This window comes from Electrona antarctica (genome assembly GCF_951216825.1).
Source record: "Electrona antarctica genome assembly, chromosome: 5".
NCBI lineage: Eukaryota > Metazoa > Chordata > Actinopteri > Myctophiformes > Myctophidae > Electrona > Electrona antarctica.
Window position 1 is genome coordinate 18,398,629 of NC_136810.1, and position 16,726 is coordinate 18,415,354.

Here is a 16,726-nt window from a genome sequence, read left to right on the forward strand (position 1 = left end):
CGCATCCATGACACGTGCACAACCCCATCGCATCCATGACACGTGCACAACCCATCGCATCCATGACACGTGCACAACCCATCGCATCCATGACACGTGCACAACCCCATCGCATCCATGACACGTGCACAACCCATCGCAACCATGACACGTGCACAATGCATCGCATCCATGACACGTGCACAACCCCATCGCATCCATGACACGTGCACAACCCATCGCATCCATGACACGTGCACAACCCCATCGCATCCATGACACGTGCACAACCCATCGCATCCATGACACGTGCACAACCCCATCGCATCCATGACACGTGCACAACCCATCGCAACCATGACACGTGCACAATGCATCGCATCCATGACACGTGCACAACCCCATCGCATCCATGACACGTGCACAACCCATCGCAACCATGACACGTGCACAACCCATCGCATCCATGACACGTGCACAACCCATCGCATCCATGACACGTGCACAACCCCATCGCATACATGACACGTGCACAACCCATCGCATCCATGACACGTGCACAACCCATCGCATCCATGACACGTGCACAACCCATCGCATCCATGACACGTGCACAACCCATCGCAACCATGACACGTGCACAACCCATCGCATCCATGACACGTGCACAACCCATCGCATCCATGACACGTGCACAACCCATCGCATCCATGACACGTGCACAACCCATCGCAACCATGACACGTGCACAACCCATCGCAACCATGACACGTGCACAATGCATCGCATCCATGACACGTGCACAACCGCATCGCAACCATGACACGTGCACAACCCCATCGCATCTATGACACCATTTTTTTAAAATTTCGACGTCAGGCCTAAATGGGTTAAATGTCTGAAAATACACATTAATTGATCACAATGCTGTCAAATAAGTCTATATGAAATCTATGAAATCTATGAAAAGGTTTAATGTGCAATGTAATTTTATACGATTATGCAGTGGGGGTTCCCAGCTTCATCTCTCTCTCAAAGGGGTCCTTGGCCTGAAAAAACTTTGAAGTTGCCCCTAAGAGGTGTGACTGGACATACTGTTGGCATAGCGGGGGTGACATGATGGTATAACTTGTGGGTCTAGTAGTGTATATATTCCCACGTGCTTCAGCCTCATAATCGGACATCAGCGATCGGTTTCGGTGGAAAAGCACTGGATTTGGAAGGACCCCCAGAACATAATCCCACTTTTCCACACCGAGATGGAGCCCTGAACCGTTCAGATGTTGCCCCTTAAGTACGAGAGGCGCCGTCCTGCCCCGGGGTCTGTCCTCCAACGAGGGCACTCTGCCAGTCTACAGGGTGGGGGGTCTCAGTCTGTTGTACCGAGCACTGTTGGACAAGAGCAACATGCCCAGTGCTTAAAGTCACACAGAGTCATATAAACTGTGTGTGTGTGTGTGTGTGTGTGTGTGTGTGTGTGTGTGTGTGTGTGTGTGTGTGTGTGTGTGTGTGTGTGTGTGTGTGTGTGTGTGTGTGTGCGTGCGTGCGTGCGTGCGTGCGTGCGTGCGTGCGTGCGTGCGTGCGTGCGTGCGTGCGTGCGTGCGTGCGTGCGTGCGTGCGTGCGTGCATGGAGACAGATGGACAGACAAACACACAGACAGATAGAGAGTGAAAGAGAGATAGAGGGAGAGAGAGAGGGGGGAGACAGAGAGAGAGTTAGAGAGAGAGACAGAGAGAGAGAGAGAGAGAGAGAGAGAGAGGGGGGAGACAGAGAGAGAGTTAGAGAGAGAGACAGAGAGAGAGAGAGGGAGAGAGAGAGAGATAGAGAGAGAGAGGGGGGAGACAGAGAGAGAGTTAGAGAGAGAGACAGAGAGAGAGAGAGAGGGAGAGAGAGAGAGAGATAGAGAGGGAGAGAGAGAGGGAGGGAGAGAGAGAGATAGAGAGAGCGAGGGAGAGAGAGAGGGAGGGAGAGAGAGAGAGAGAGATAGAGAGAGCGAGGGAGAGAGGGAGGGAGAGAGAGAGAGTGTTACAGAGGGTTGTAATGATGAAAGAGATGGTGAGGCTGTTCAGTTCAGTCTGACTCTAGGAAGTTAGGAACCTTTTAACCCCGCCTCCTTTTGTCCTTCACTCACCTCTACATAGTATAGAGTCCTGACTCTGAGTGTTAGTCTAACTCTGAGAGCATACACATGACCCCCTTCTCATTGTTAAGCCATGCTCGGGGCGGGAACCTCCTTTTGGTGTTTCAAGCATTATGTTATACTTTAGCTATTAAAAAATAGCAGATCTACAAGCTCATAGCGCGGCACCGAGTGCCGCGCTACGAGCTTGTAGATCTGCTATTTTTGAAAAATCGTGAAAAAATTTGGAATATATATTCTTTCAGAGCGAACATTTTTAACTCAAATCTTTGCTTCTGGGGAGGTCTCTGGAACAACATATTTTCAGATTGGGGTTGGAGGCCAAATACATATGATTTTTAGGGTCCTTGACATGAAATAGTTTGAGCACCACTGACAACAGAAAACTGTCATGATTTGTAGAATCGAGCTCAGGTCTAAATAGGTTTTTGAACTGACACTCGGGCCTTTACAGTGTAAACATTACTTTGTTTTCAGACAAGAGAGGAAACAGACCATCATGACCATGGTAAGAAAATTAGATTAACACCATCACCACCGAATACGAGAACACTGTCTCCTGCCCTAAAACACGCTTTCCCGGGTCAAATCCGGCGACTTCGGAACGGTCGCCAACACAGTCAGGTATTCCATAAAAACATAACCTCAGTCAAACTATATGCCTATACCTAAACTTAATCCTAAACATAAGCTTAGTAAAACTATGCCTAAACCTAAATTCATAAACGTATCCTCAGTTAAACTACCGTAAACCCAATCTAATCAACCCATTGGCAAAAAAAGGGGGGCAAAAAAAAGGTAGTGCCTTTGTTTTCATTCCTAATAACAACTCTACACGTACTGCCTCAGCTGCCAAGGTCTGAATCTGTCTCGAGAGATTAAACTACTGTATGCCTATAACCCTAAAAGGTTTTTTGAAAAACCCATGTTTCTATGTCAGTGGTGCTCAACCATTTTCATGTCAAGGACCCCCAAGATTATATGTAATTGGCCGCCGACCCCCATCTGAAAATATGTTGTTCCAGGGACCCCACAGAAGCAAAGATTTGAGTTAAAAACGTTTGAGTTAAAAAAGATTTGCGGCACATTTTCACGATTTTTCCAAAAATAGCAGACCTACAAGCTCATAGCGCAGCACGCTATGAGGTTGTAGATCTGCTATTTTTCAATAGCTAAAGTGTAATATAATGCTTAAAACACCAAAAGGGGTTCCCGCACAGAAGAACAAGAATTTAGAGAAACCTCTGGGGTGGAGTGGTCCGTACCAACTTCCACCATGGTGGTGGTGGTGGTGGCATCATCTTTGTCGTCATCATCATCTTCATCATCACCATGCCCTACGCCAGTGGTTCTCAAACGTTGTCATGCCAATGTATTTGACCTCCCATAGAGGCCTACAATATTTGTGTTGGCTAGTTAAAATGTAAAGAATAAAACATATACCAAATTATTTCACTTTAAAAAATAAAATATATTTTCTCTTGAAAATAGCCAATGTAGGCTATTTAGGTTTAAAAGTAGGTATTATAAAGTCGCTTCTTTTGGGCTTGTTTTCATAGACCTGGTTGCTTGTTTCTCTCGTGAACTCTGGCAACACTGGTTGAGAAGCACTTTGTCCATCACTGGAAATTAAGAATGAAGTTACATTTTGATTGACTCGGTTCCATGGATAAATATTGTGAAAATAGCCGATCTACAAGCTCACAGCAAGTTTGTTTTTTTACTTTTGATGTAATGCCTTTTTTTGTATTTAAAAATGTCTTTAGTCTTTAAATTGTCACTGCAATATCAGTGCAGTCAGACTGGGACCCCTCCAAACTCATATGGGTCCCGACCCACAGGTTGAGAACCACATCACGGTTACGCCACTGTTGTCAATGTTACAATCAGGATATAAGTAGCTAATATGATACAGCTGCATTAGGCTGCTTGATTTACACGCACCGCCACAATATTAATCACGACAACATTTGAATCAGCCTTGGAATGCTGTGCACGTGCTGCTACACATGACATGACACATTAATATGAAGGCAGGGGAAACAACAACAAGAAGATAGAAAAGTAGCGAGCAGAAATACAGGTAGGCTATGTTCCAGCCCATTACCTAGTCATGTTTTCTACTCTGTTTTATAGGATAAGTTATAGACGATAATTGCAATTGGCAAGCAACATTATTTCAAGTAGGCAATGAATAGACACTAGCTTGAAATTACTAATAGCCTAACATAACATTCCATTTAACCAGCAGCAATTTACAATGGATTCAGAGTTCAGACAACAACAAGTAGCCACCCATCATTCAGACTGTCCACACATCCCATGAAGGTTGTCCAGTAATGCGTGGTTCGGCCACGCACACCTAATTAGGTAGGTGTGGTGCATGCGCGTGCGTGTGTGTGTGTGTGTCTGTCTGTCAAAAGCTATGACTGACAGCTGTTTTAAAGGAACTTGGAAACTATTTAAAAGAATCTTTTATCCACGAGTTTAACCAGCTAGTGTACTGTAGAGTGTAGAGTATAGAGTAAACCAGATGTTCTAATCTCTGCGTTGTGTGTGTGTGTGTGTGTGTGTGTGTGTGTGTGTGTGTGTCCAATCTACACTGTCAAATCATCAGTATTCATTTTAAAGCCTATTCATAGTCCAGTGAGGTGACCACCGAATCGGCGTGATGTGTAGTTTTCGATGAGTATAGAAATATGCTGCAATATTAATGTACCGTAGTTATATAGGCCTATCTGAAGTGTTTGGAGGTGCATTATGGTCTCCCTACTCTTCCATTGAGACTTTACCCTGGTGTAGGTGTAGGGGACAACAAATATGCAGATACCCTGTATAGGGGGCACGGTGGCACAGTAGGTAGTGCTGTCGCTTCACAGCTAGAAGGTCCTGGGTTCGATTCCTGCTGGGGACGCTGTGGGCGCTGGGGGCGTGCTCTCTCCTCTGTGTAGTGCCCAGGATTACATTAGATAATTGACACTGGGTGAAAAAAATGGGTTGCAAAATCGTGGGATAAGAATGTAATTAAACAGATACCCTGTATACACTTATACTGTAAGTTCGGTTATGTTAATCATTTAGGGACCCCCCAAATTCATTTCGACCCCCAGTTTGGGAACACTAGACTAGTAGTCCGGCAGTCGGGGTTGTGGAGTGGGAAATTTGGTATACTACTCTTTATTTATTACCCTAAAATATTGTCTATAATATGAGTGATGCATGAGTTTGCAGACCGGCTGTCTGCATTGAGCAATTCTTTTTTTATATGGGTTTATATCCTACTATTAACATCCTAAGGCAAAAATGTCAAACTTTCCTTATGCTTTAAGTAGCAACAGTGTGACAACAGTGACATGTCAAACTAGGGGGTTTTCAGGATTCTGAATCCATTCCAAGCATTATTTTTGCACAGAAAACACTTGGGCTAACCACAGCCATAGCCACTTGCCCAACTGTGCCCAAAACAAACATTTGTGCTGACCTCATCATATTTGTCATGACGGCTATGGTAGTTTTTTGCCCAAGGAGTGTTCTTTGTGCAAAAATAATGCTTGGGATGGATTCATAATCAGAATCATCACATTTTTTACATTGTTTTCCATCCATATACAGTAGGGCCAATTGCTCAATACCAACAGCCGGTCAGCAAGTGGATTCATGAATGAATGTGTACATGTGTGTGTATATAGACAATATTTTAGACTAGACTTGAGCAATAAAAAAAGACTATACCAAATGTTGCACTTTAAACAAAAGAAGCATGTTGGCTGCTGGACTATAGATCATTAGTGGCTATTGGGGAGAATATTACTGGTCACGATCCCACGGTCACAATGAAACAAGCCTGCCAATACCATCATGTAACTACTACTAAATGACACGACCTGGAAGTCACAAAGTCTCAATGTGGTAGAGCAATCCTCTGTCTGTATACATGGGAACACGAGACAAGACGGAGACGGAAGTACAGGAGACAGCTTTGTGGCAAAGCAAAGACAGTTTAAAGAAGTTCATATCCATACAGTACATTGCTAAATCTCTGTCATATTACTATCCAGCTAAAAGAAGAAAATGGAACTAAAAGGAAAGCCATGAAACATGACTAACGTCTTACGACGGACGGTCATGGCTCTGTCATAAAGTGGCATATAGGCTCCTCAGCTGGCCGATTTATTGCCCCGTCTGCCACCCAGTATAAACACACCTGGGCGCGGGGTCGATTCTCCACGCCCACTCGGGTTACCTCCGGGCCGGCCTGGCGCCCTGCCACGCTAAGCCCTCCTAGGTGCCCCGAACGTGCACTTCAGCAGGTTGATATTAAATCTGATACCCAACTGGTCTGCCCTACACATCCCAGTGTTTACACAGCATGACAATGAAAACCCAAGGGTTTGCAAAGCCCATCGTGTGTGAAACCAGGAACCGAACAGAGAGCGTTGTTGTCCTGTTGCCACCTGTTTACGTTGTGACTGAAAACAAATGTTTGCTGCAAAGTGTCAGAGTGATTTTTTGTTTTCATATACTGTTGTGCAGTGGTGGAAAGTAACTCAGTATATTTACTCAAGTACTTAAGTCACAGTGCAATTTTGATGTACTTTTACCTTACTGGAGTACTTCCAATTTTAATACCTTTTCTTACTACATCTCAAAGGCAAATATTGTACTTTTACTCCACTATAATTATTTTAAAACTTTAGTTACTAGTTTCTTTTAGTAAATTATGATTATTATTATTATTACAAACAACTTAAGAGTCAAGACGTATAAATTGGCAATTTGAAAATAGCCGATCTGCAAGCTCACATAGATTTTCAAATGATTTTAATACATTTTGAAAACTTGTGAAATGGGACATTCTGCATAATGAGTACTTTTACTTTTGGTACTTATGCCAATACTTTTGTACTTTTACTCTATACATTTTTGAATACTGAAGTTGTACTTGTAACAGACTTTCTACAATAGGGTATTGATACTTTTACTCAAGTAAAAAATGTGAGTACTTCAATGACTGCTGTTGTGGGACTGGCTTTGGTGAGATAATGCGTTTTATTATTAATATGTATTATGCCTAGTATATGATTATTCAATGCAATAGATGGAATATGATATACGGTAAATTAAGCTGAATTTCACTGTCCATTGGCCGCAGAAGGTCGCAGGAGAGGCACTGGCAATGATCTGAAAGTGATAGAACCAGTGTTTTTGGCAAATTTCTATTTTAGTTTTATTCATAGTCTCTTGAATAGTTCCCATTTAGTTTTAGTTACATTTTAGTCACCTGGAATGTTTTAGTTAGTCTAGTTTTAGTCGACTAAAATCTTATGATATTTAGTCTAAATCTACGGTTGATTTAGTCGACTAAAATGTGTTTTGGCGGGCCTTGATGCCGTCGTAATGACTGTTTTTACACTTGCTGAAAATAGCCGATCTACAAGCTCACAACGCGTCGCGCTGCGTCTTGTCCACTAGTCCCTTCCTAACATTTTAGTCTAGTTTTTATTTGTTGACGAAATTGTCAATATATTTAGTCTTAGTTTTAGTCATCATAGCTTAGTTTTCATTTAGTTTCCATTAAATTCTCCTCAGTGAAAAAAGGTAGTTTCAGTTAATTCAGAATGGAGTCAATGCATGAACAAAACTAATGTGAAATTAATAATATAACAAATAAATAATCAAACTGGAATATAAATAAATTGTAAAGAGCGTATAAGATGAATAAGATCTGTGCTCGATGTGGATGTCAAATACAACCAATACTGTACTTTGCATACTGGCTGGTGATAACTGAATCCATCAGCTCATATACAGTGCTCATGACTACATGTGGCAGTACTGTATTAATCCCTCTGTCTGCAAATCCGAATTCCACTTGCATAACAGAACGGTGCTGAAGTGATCTGAAAGTATGCTTAATCAAATCAAAGTGGGTTGACACGTTTTACCAGAACAATCCAGTAGGGCCAAAAAGAGAGAATAGATTGAAGTGTGACCTCGCCATAGGACCCCATCACCAGTGGTGTATTGTAAATTTTACTTCTACTCCACTACATCTCAGAGCCAACATTTTTACTTTTACTCCACTACAATTATTTGAACACTTTAGTTACTTTGTTGATTAAAATTTTGTTTTGGAAACATCCACTTCCACTTATTTTCACATCTTTTGCCACTTTCTTTGGTAATATTTGACCATTTAGCCAATGTTTGATCATTTTATAATATAGTTTGATTACTTTTGACACGGTATTGTTATTGATTTTCTAATCTTGAGTGAGAATCCAATGTTGCACCTGATCTGGAGACCCCCCAAAATCATTTGGGGATCCCCCCCTGGGGATTCCGACCCACATTTTGAGAACCACTGCCTTAGGAGACCCTGGTCAACTATATAGCGTTTTAAGTGCTTAACTACTTTCTCTCGTAGCTCCCCGGCATCTCCTGTTCCCATGATGGAGACGGAGTGCTTGTAGGATTGGTCTACCACATTGAGACCTGACTTCCAGGTCATGTCATCGTCAGTACAGTATAACATGGCAGGCAGGCTCGTTTGTGCCCGTGGGACCGCGACCAGTTGTCACTTCCCAATGGCCACTGCTAGCCACACAGTAGCCAAGCAGGAGTCTTGGGGCTGGGGGGGACATGCACAGACATGCTGTTCTTCTCGTGTCGACGTCAATCACTGCTGCTAACTGTCCCCACCCTGGACACCCCCACCAGGGGGTATATGAGGGGAGACACAGAGAGTGGTTTTAGAAGCGGTGTTGCCATGTCTGCTTATTATTATAAGCGAGACTTTGGGCTTGTTTTATGTGAAGTAGTTTGTAAATATTGGTTATTGGCTATTTCTAAATGTGTGCTTATTTGGGCCTTGCTTCCTAATTAGGGATGGAGCTCGTTCATTTTTATTGATAACGACCACCTTATTGATCAGGTTTATCAAGCCGGGTTCTTATCGAGCCCACTATCGAGCATTTTCTATTATTTTGTGGAAGCACGGGAGACCATGAATTCTGAACAGAACCAGTATCTGTTAAATAGGGCCTTCAAATACAATACAGTACATTTCTAACAGACGGAAGGCAATTGAAAGTGTAATTTTGTTTACCCGGACAGCGCTGGTTGGCAGGTATCTATCAATACACTTTTAGACCGACATGTTTGTGCCAGCATGGATGATTACATTTATTTCTTGATCGCTTTTAAACATGACGTCATGGGCCGCTATGCTCGATAACAGGCTTGATAAGCCCAAAGCTTATTGATAACGGGTACGGTGATAACGTTTATCGAGCTCCATCCCTATTCCTAATGTTGTTTAAACCAGTGGTTCATTTGTCATGTTAAGGGAAACCCCTGAATGAATAAGTATTTGTTTGTGGACCCCATCTGAAACTATCTTGTGCCAGGGACCCTCATGGTCCCTGGCACAAGATATATGGATATAGTCCAAATATTATCTTTTTCAATAGTTCTTTTTGAAAATAGCAGATCTACAAGCTCTCAATGCATCGCAATGTGTTGTGAGTTTATAGATCTGCTATATACCGATGCTTCTTTCAAGTGGTTAAACTGATATAGTTGCTTCTTTTGAGTTTGCTTATTTCTCTCGCAAAATCTGGCAACACTGACCGAGAGGTTTTAGAAGGTGGCAGTGGATGTAGATTCCAGATGATCTCGGTGCTCCCCCTCACCCCTCCTCAACCCCCCTCCCCACACACACACACACACACACACACACACACACACACACACACACACACACACACACACACACACACACACACACACACACACACACACACACACACACACACACGCTGTCTGTCATTATTGCTGACACAGCAGTTGTTGTGTTTCAGTTATCTCAATTCAAACTAGATATGTTGTGTGTCTTCAGCGCAGTCCCTATTTTGGGCATGTCTTTATAGGTGAGACATAAAACAAACATTATCATAACATTTCAAAAGTTAAGATAAAATAAATCTCACTATACAACACATTGTGAGCTTTTTTTTTAGGGCAAGGGTGCATGTACATGCATGTACATTTAGGGCAAGGGTGCATGTACATGCATGTACATTTCAAGACAATTTAATGTGCTTTACACACAAGCCCTAGTACGCACACACACACACACACACACACACACACACACACACACACACGTGCACAATTTTACTTTTATTGTCGGTGCTTCTTCTAAAGTAGGCCCAGCATGTTTATTTACACCCCGTCACCCTTGACCCCGCTGACTGGGGGCCATTGTCTCAGGCTGGTTAGCCTAGCAGCAGCCGTCCTGGGCAGCAGGAACACAACAGGTGTCTGCAGCCAGTCAGTCACAGTCAGACCTACACACTGCAGCTACAGCCCCATCTGTGAAACTCATACTGTTAGTGTAGGAGAACCACCATGCACTCATTGCACTGCAGCAGGGCACCAAGAAGGGCACCAAACAGGAAAACACTATTTAAGGCATAACCTCCCCCCCCCCCCCCCCTTTCCAGTGTCTGTTACATCAATGGTTCCCAAACTGTGGGTCGGGGGGTCCCCCGAAGGATTGTTTTTTGGGGGGGTCCCCCCAGATGATTAGCTTAATGTGCAACATTGTTCTCACAGTAAACAAACCAACATACAGTGTATACATGGGTATCGGAACAATACAATATAAAAGGGTCAAACATTAGCCAAATTGTCAAATATTACCTTCGCAGCATAGGGGGGGTCATTTGGGTCTGAATGTCCCCCACTATTGGGGTATTCCTGGTCTATTTATTTATTTATTCCGACCGGCGCTGGTGCATGGCTGCATGCTATGGTGTAATATGGTCTAACACCGTTTCATTGTGTATTGTCTACAGTCTGCATACATGTAGTAGTAACTGCAGTTGCTTAGTCTCAACTCGATCAAGGTGTCAGACGGGCAGTGGGCTAATACACAACAATGTGAGTCATTATAGCCAATTATAGCAGAGACACCACAATACTTTGCCATCCTTTTCGCCTCGTTTTTGGGCATCCCAAGTTGTTGGAACCCTCTGACAACCAGTCTGTGCGTATGCCCTTGGCTGCCAAATATAAAGACAAATAGTCTGCACCTATAGCCCAGCTCTGAGATGGTATGCAGAAGTGGTTGGTATTGGTATTTAATTACCTTGGTCATAAAGGCTTCCTATAGGCTGTGGTCAAAGGTGCAAGCTATCTCTAATACAGACACTTCTCTGGACTCTTCTAGGACTAGTACCACAACAATATCTGGAGTATTAGCTGTCAGATATGTAAAGTTGTCACAGAGTTGGAACATGGATGGAATGACACGGGAATGTTTGTACATTCTCACTGAGGATGCATGATATTTTGATATGTCCTTTGCTATGAGTTCTACTATCATGGCATGCTATGTACATCCCTTTGTATGCATGTGCCGTTCAAGATGTGTTTCAGTGATCTGTTCTGTGGTGTGGTGCAACCGTGCAAACAATGAGGGAATGAGGGAGTCTGGTGGGAAGGACTTGTAGTCTGGCTTTAACTGTGAATGTGATGATGTCCTCATTGAGTGCAGTGTTCTTAATGAATGCGTGTGAGACAGAGTGATCAGCATAGGGAAGACATGCACGTTTCTCTTGGAGTTTTAGTCCAGTCCAGTGTTGTTGTTGCTTGTGTTGGTGCACATCCATGAGGATCCGTCTGGCACCTGTAGCCGTTAGCAGGTCACTGTGTCCAGCGTAGGTGACTGTTGCCCCTGACCTGGATGAGGGGGTCAGTTATAATGCCCTCTAAGACCCTCACAGTCTCTGAGTTAGACTGCACCCACTCCAGGGACACTCCAGTGCGGACACAGAGGTCATTTAGGTCTGGCCAGTCCGACAAAACCCCAAAGCCAGTGGAACGGGTGTCGAGTTTCCCGCTGGGCTTCCTCCTAACTAACTCCCTGGCCAGGGAGACCTTACGCCTCCTTAGGTCCAGGAACAGGGAGGCCAGCTCCCTAACATCCTTGTCATCATTGTTCAGAATCTTTAGGAGGTGGGAAATCCTCTCATGCTGGTATATAGATCCATTCCACGTTTGGGGACCCCATCCCTCCCTCCCACTGTGGACACACACACACACACACACACACACACACACACACACACACACACACACACACACACACACACACACACACACACACACACACACACACACACACACACACACACACACACACACACACACACACACACACACACACACACACACACACACACACACACACACACACACACACAAATATCACTTACAACACCTTTTGATGACATCACTCATTGCTAATCTAAATTCGACTTGTCGACATGTTGTTTCCAAGAGAGACAAATTGATCGTTATAAATCATGTATTGGTTATGTTTTGTCTGTGCTCTTGCTCGCCTCGCTAACAGCTGGGGGGGGACTGAATGGATTAAGCCCAGTGTTGCCAGATTTTGCGAGAGAAATAAGCAACCAGGTCTATGAGAACAATCACAAAATAAGCGACTATAGGCCACATGAGCACTTTAAACCTATAGGCTATTTGAAAATAGCCGATCTACGGGTGCGTAACGTTAGTCCGTTAGTCCCCCCCCCATTTACAAAATACATATATGATAGTCTTGATCCAAGGCTAGGTTTAATCATCATTAGGAAGCAAGCCCAAATAAGCAACTACACCTTAGAAACAAGCCCGAAAACTACCCCAATATCTACAAGCGACAAACCCAAAAAGTCGCTTATACTGTAGTAAGCAGACATGGCAACACTGGTTCAGCCTGAAATCGGCACTTAGATTAAATGTGTTCTTCCTGACTGTGCCCCCGAACCCACAGACCCCCACAGATCCCCCTGACTCACAACCGCAGTGTGTTTTCTGTGGCTAACAGCTGTATTTGTCCAATTATCACGCTACACTGTCCAACTGTACCGTTTGCAAAACTGCACTATACATAGCAGATCTACAAGGTCACAGCATGTCGCATCACAATGCGTTTGTGAGATTATAGATGCTATTTCTGCTATTCGTTTGTCCGACAAATTATATAGGTAGGTGAGGTCTTATGTGCTTATGGACTATCTTCTAACAATGAAGAAAATATAAATCAAGTAGTTAAAGTAAGTCTATAGAAGTGGGGTTGAACCCTATATAACCACAATGCATTGCATGAATGCTAAACCATGTAATCCATTAATGTACAGATATAGCAGGGTGTCTCTTTAAATCGGTTTGGCAGCAGTCTAAACTAGGGCAAATTAAAACCGGGAAAGCATCCGTGTCATTTTGTGCTGCGCTGGAAGCTTTTACCTCTGCTATTATTTTTTTTTGCGGGGGTGGGGGTGGGGGGGGGGGTGCTAGCCCCTCCTATGCCCAGTTTTGTGTGTTTGTGTGAATCATAGCGATGATTTGATTGGCTGATCACCCCATGATTTGATTGGCTGAGAAAAGTACATATTTAGAATAAAAAGTGAAGACAGAAAAGTGAGGCACGGAAAAGTGAATACGCAAATTGCGATTGGCTGGAATGTGATGATGTAAGAGCTTCACACAGGATTTTTTTTTTAAATCTAGAAAGTGTGAGAATTACTGATTTAGATGGCATTTGTAGAATTGGTCCTATTAGGATACAAGCCTTGGGTTCCCCCACAAAGCAGAACAATGTCCATATCATTGTCTGTGGTGGAGCCCATAGTCTCCTATGTGATGATGGAGGGATGTGGTCTATATGGTCTCTAGCTTTATGAGGTGTTCCTAGCTGACATTCTCCAAACCGTGTGTGTGTGTGTGTGTGTGTGTGTGTGTGTGTGTGTGTGTGTGTGTGTGTGTGTGTGTGTGTGTGTGTGTGTGTGTGTGTGTGTGTGTGTGTGTGTGTGTGTGTGTGTGTGTGTGTGTGTGTGTGTGTGTGTGTGTGTGTGTGTGTGTGTGTGTGTGTGTGTGTGTGTGAGCGACTGTGCGTGTGTGCACAAAATTGCACAGCAATTTCTTTTTACCAAAATGTATGCATGTCACAGAACAAAATAAGGTTGCATAAGCCATGGCAGTGTGCCCTGCGCAGATCTTTGGTCTCTGACACTTTAGTGTCACACTATAGTTTATATGTGGCTTCCACACATAGTTAGCATTTCACTTTAAAAATAGATGTGCAGGTTCAAGCGGAGGTAGAGAGAGACTGTTGGTGTATGTGGAAAGAATTAATGCATTTAAAACGTCATGGCAATAAATACAAAACACTGTATTTCAAGCTCTACTTGATCTAGCTGTACTGTACAACAATGATGGACCACGGCACCACACATGTGCATTGTGAAGGCTTTTTAGTCCCACTAGTGAGCACGAACGGGTGGATGTTGTTTGTTTTGTTGGTCATCTTCAAACCCTTCTGGTCATGTGAGGTCACTAGTGGGTCCGTCTTAGTCTTGTATGACCCAGAGCCATCTAATAGAAGAGTTACGATATTGAGGGGACAGAAACCGAGCGCTCGAGCGCTGTTCATGCAGCCTGAACTGAGACAAGCTGGAGTTGGAAATACACTGTTTTCAACGAGGGCGGTGCAAATAAGAGCTATTTTAAGTGTTTTTTAAAGTATTGTACAGTAACAACTAAAGTCTCTTTAATGTTTATGTTGTACTATTACTACAAAACATTCTAAAATAAAGGGATTTAAGATCATTAAAGCTGGGCTGTTGCCTGAGTCCAATGCATTTCTGCCTACTTCCGGTCCAGGACTTGTCCCAGTTGGTTGTCCCCATTCTCAATAGAAGTCTATGTAGTAGTCCATTGGACTGGCCCCATGAAGTGAATGCAGTTTGTGTAACTCTGTCTATATCTAACACCGAGGCTCCACCGGGCGCGTCAGCGTCGCGTCACCGTCAGGGAATGTTCCCTTTTGAATCAATGAAGGGTGGCTCCACTGCCCGCGTTGCATGACATTAACGCGTGCATTCAAATTGAACCGGTACGTTTTTTGACGCACGCGACGGAGACGCAACGCGTCCGGTGGAGCCCTGGCGTAAGGCTCTGGTATGACCTAAGTCCCCTACAAAAGGACATTTGAAGAATATGTGTGACTGGCAAATGTGGCAATGAGTAGAACAATAGATGGGTCCAACAGGGACATTTTATGAGTCCTAAACGCCAACGACATTAGAGTACAGTACTGAGTACAGTATTGCATTCCAGGACCCCCGGAGCGTTACATGATTGCGTCCTTTCTCAATTTAGTGAGTCTAAGGATGCAGGATGCAGACTATTTGCATCACTGCCTAGAGGTGTGCGTAGTTGAGCAATGATGCAGTGTTTCATCCCAAGTCTGTTTTGGTGTTTTCAGCACCCTCTGTTGGACACATCTGCAGACAGAGTGACATGCATGCATTATCAGCTGATAATAGTAGACATTACAAACCATTTGTAAGGAACATACTTTATGGGTCTCTCATTCAGCTGAGTCAACTGACCTATGGTCGCAAAACGTTTATTTTTTATCAAAGTTTCTTTATTCATTTTTCAAGCCACATGAGTCAAAAATGTCTTGAACTTTCTTACCCCCCCCTCCCCCCCAGAGTATCTTGTACCATTAACAATGAAATAAAAGGCACATACAAATATACATATACATATTCAAAAATAGAAGAAATTAATCATATATTAGACACAATATGCAAACAAATAATAATAATAATAATAACCATAGCAAAAATAAAATATAAAATAAAAACAATTACAGTAGGGTCAGTGTAATGAGTTAAGGATTGTTGATGTCAGCCGCGTTCATCCTCTCAACATGTGTTAAAAAAGGTTGCCAAATGGTGTAACATTTTAAAGCACCAGCGTACCCTCTTGTGGAGTAGCGAATCTTCTCCAACGTCAAATGATGTAAAACATCATTAACCCAAGATTTAAAAGTTGGTGGTAATTTTTCCTTCCATTTAAATAGTATTAGCCGCCTAGCCAAAAGAGATGCAAAGGCTATCATATTCTTGTTTTGCCGGCTAAGACATAGATCTTGGGAAATAACTCCAAACACTGCGATGGTGGCAGAGTGTTCTATGGGCACTTCTAATACATCTGAAAATGTTTTAAATATTGATTGCCAAAATGTATTTAGCTTTGGACAAAACCAAAAAGCATGTGCAAGGGTAGCTTGATCTTGATTGCAACGATCACATATAGGATTACAGCAAAACTGTTTTGACGTCACCTTGTTTTTTTTTTAAATTAACCATAAACTTTACCCCTGATACAACATTAACCAGTCATTAAAGACAGACCAGTCCACTCCGCAAAAACAAAAAAAGCCCTCCGGATGGCTGACCTGTCAACAGGCAACTTGCACTTGGCTCTGTCTAAGTTCCTTGGCTGTAAGTGGAGAAAATGCACTGGCACCCGATGAAAAGTTCCATTTAAAAACGCAAGGCCCCGGTACATTATGGGTGAGTCCATTTTTAAGAAGCACTCTTTTAACACTTGGCAGAGAGGTGAAAAATAAGAGGCCTACCTTCCGAGGGTTGGGGACATGTTATAAATAGGTCCCGAGGGCACAGTCCAGAGTGATGTAAGTCCAGTGGTGGGGTATTTTATTTTTTTGCTAAAGTAAAAGT